The sequence below is a fragment of the Polypterus senegalus genome, unplaced genomic scaffold (assembly GCF_016835505.1).
Source record: "Polypterus senegalus isolate Bchr_013 unplaced genomic scaffold, ASM1683550v1 scaffold_6026, whole genome shotgun sequence".
NCBI classification, from domain to species: domain Eukaryota; kingdom Metazoa; phylum Chordata; class Cladistia; order Polypteriformes; family Polypteridae; genus Polypterus; species Polypterus senegalus.
Genome location: NW_024376948.1, coordinates 34,090 through 36,796, shown reverse-complemented (window position 1 = coordinate 36,796; position 2,707 = coordinate 34,090). Strand labels below are relative to the sequence as shown.

Sequence of the window (2,707 nt, the reverse complement as noted above, 5' to 3'; positions counted from 1 at the left end):
CTAGAACATAATAGTAAAAATTGTATGCACTTTCAGCTATAAGAACAGCAATATTTGGACATTTTAGGGTGATTTATTTTCAAGTCGCCAGGGACTCCTTGTGCTTTGTTCCTGTTTGCAGGTTTCTGGTGGCTCATTTAGCTGAGCTGTAGCCACTGTTGTGGGTCCTGAATCAGAACACGCCTCCACTCAACCTGGTTAAATGGCTTAAGTCAGTTTTCATCTCTCTTACAGTTGCTTTTATCATTCTCCTGCTTGTAGCTTGCTGTATTGTTCCCTTGCTAAGATACACTGTATCCAAGTATTTCACTGCCTCTATGGCAAAGGCTTACTTTTTACACAAAAAAAATGCTTCAGATCAGCTCAGCCACCCTACACTCCTCCGCCCACTCCACTCCATCCCCCTCTCCTACCCTTTCCCACTCAACTCTCCCCTGATCAAATATTTTTTGCTTGCTAAAAAAGGGGGGAATGTGGAAGACGAATGTTCTCTTCGTTCCCTTGTACTAATTCATGTCTGAGAAGTAAGCTTTACTAAACCATGTAAAAGCATGCTTTGTTTTAGCAAACAGAAAAATATTTGTGCAAAGGACTCAAGGTCTAAGCATTCCACACATGACTCTGCCTTATCACGTTTTCTCTTAGCTTACATCTGAACGCCATAACAAAAGGGGCCAAAAAATCAAGTTGCACAAGGGGTGTTGAAGGGGCTCAAGGATTGTGTCTAATAAACGTGTTGACTGTTACATTTTATAATGATATTAAATCACGCATTCTAGGGGTATAAAAACTTGCACCACCCAACAGATGGGGTTCAGAAGAGCCTTGACTCTGTCATATATATTTGATTGTCTGCTTTTCTGAAACTCTTCTCACTGTGACTCTGCAAAATAAAGCTGCTTTATAACCACACATGCTGTCTAGTCTGAAGTCTTCGCCCATAGTCTCCCATCCAAGTACTGGCCGAGCCCGTGCGTGTTTAACTTCCGAGATAAGATGAGTTCAAGCACATTCTCAAAGGTGTTGCCATTAGTGAAAGCCACACTACTTCATGCTGGTTAAATACAGAAGCTATTGACGGGCGCTTCCATTGGAAAATTAAAAGATGCATTTCCAAGGCATACACTGATGTTCAGGTTGAGAACAACAGTAAAGGAAAAAAGCTTACAGCACCCAAATCCAAGTACTGGCCGAGCCTGTGCGTGTTTAACTTCCGAGATCTGATGAAATCGGGCTTTCACACTGGTAAGAATGTAAGCAAAAGCAGTGCTCCGTAATGCTGGTTAAATATTGAAGATCCGAGGGGAGCGCTTCCATTGGAAAGTTAAAGATGCATTTCCAAGGCATACACTGATGTTCAGGTTGAGTACAAATAGTAAAGGAAAAAAGCTTACAGCACCCGGGGTTCCCAGGCGGATTACCATACATGTATACTGGTCGAGCCCTTGCGTGTTTAACTTCCGAGATCAGACGCTTTCACACTGGTATGGCTGTAAGCGAGTGCATCACTACTTCTTGCTGGTTACATACTAAAGATCGGGGTTGGGCGCTCAAATTGAAAGGATGAAGATGCAGTTCTCAGCCATACACTGATGGTCAGGTTGAGTACAACAGCAATGGAAAAAAGCTTACAGCACTCGAGGTTCCCAGGCGGTCTCTCATCCAAGTACTGGTCGAGCCCATGCGTGTTTAACATCCGAGATCAGACGAGATCGGGTGCTTTCACACTGGTATGGCCGTAAGCAACCTCAGCATTCCTTATTTCTGGTTAAATATTGAAGATCGTGGGGGAGCGCTGTAGCGAATGCCACATGTTCTATTATTCTGTGGGCGGTTGCTGCCTCTTTGAGTGGATTTCTGTAAATACACCTTTAAGGGGGAGGTCATAACTCGGTCAGGGTGGTTGGTGTTTAAAGCTTAATAACCGGAAAAGAAGGGGAGAAAGGGAGACATCTTGTGGTGGAGCAAAGAGAAGTGACAGGATAGTGCCAAGAAAAGTATCTAAAGGAACAAGTTCTGTTTTTTTGAAGACTCCGTGACACAAGGGAGACACATCTCTGAAGCCAGACTCTTTTTCTTTGATTTCGCTGACAAATATCTTGGACCGGTAGGATTAAACTTTGTTGTTATCGGCTCGACAGCCGGCGTATTCCAGTAGGGTTTCTCTTTGCCCTGAACAATAAGAACAGTTAACCCATTTGATCAGTCTGGTTTTACTTATTTATGAACATCGCGTGTTTAAACCAGAGAGAGGGTTTTGATTGCTATGTATTTGTTTGTTTGTTTTTCTTTATATATGTAAAATAATATATTTGTTCTTTTGCTTCTTTATTTGGTGATATAGCTTGTTGTTAATGCTAAGCTGGGACTGGTGATGGGGGTCAATAAAAGGACGAGTGTTGGTCACGTTGCCTGATAGATTTTAGATATTGAACTGCTTTATAATAGCAGTTTTCTAATCGTGTCTTAACTCTGGGTTTAGTTGTTTGCCCAGGGTTAGCGGTACAGATTAGTGATGGCCCATACGGGGACCTGACTAGTATACATCCGCTATCTCCTTTCACGCATTTTTCACCACCATAGTTCAGATTTCTTCTGTGGGGTTTTGCGCAGGAGGCCACCAGCCCGAGCGAGGACACGAAGATAGGGATCAAGCTGGGCGAACATGTTACAATCAGGGCGCACAAAGGTCGATGAAGCAACCATC

The 2,707-nt window shown here is 43.1% G+C and overlaps 1 non-coding gene across 1 annotated transcript; it reads right to left on the bottom strand.

The window, feature by feature from the left end:
- Positions 1 to 1,625: 1,625 nt before the first annotated feature.
- On the bottom strand, positions 1,626 to 1,744 carry LOC120519209. The gene has a single exon (XR_005631411.1). It is a non-coding gene; the product is annotated as a 5S ribosomal RNA (ribosomal RNA).
- Positions 1,745 to 2,707: the final 963 nt, after the last annotated feature.